Genomic DNA, 389 nt, shown 5'->3' on the forward strand with positions numbered 1-389 from the left:
GCACACATCTCCGTGTGCCTTTGAGTGGTTCTTTCTTCTTCCTCTTCCTCTCCTCTCTGCCGAGTGCTTCACTAGCCGAGCTGCTAGTTTGTTAGGTTATGAGCTCTCATACGCCGGAGACCCCTCCGACAGACAAACTGCCCCCGTACGTCATCGTGGTGCCCGAGCCCGTGCTCCCGCCCCAACTGGCGGGCAGCTCCGCGCTGCGTCTCTTGGACTACGCGGGCCCCCAGATCACGACGATGGACGACTTCCCGACCAAGTCGCCGGCTATCCTCGACTTCGCTCGGATGCAAGGCTTCGTCGAGTACTTTACCAACCCGACGTACATCTACGGCCAAGGCGATGGAGGCTACGGTCAACCTCGCGTCTGCGGCCGAGCCAACCGT

This window comes from Saprolegnia diclina (assembly GCF_000281045.1).
Source record: "Saprolegnia diclina VS20 unplaced genomic scaffold supercont1.196, whole genome shotgun sequence".
Classification (NCBI taxonomy): domain Eukaryota; phylum Oomycota; class Saprolegniomycetes; order Saprolegniales; family Saprolegniaceae; genus Saprolegnia; species Saprolegnia diclina.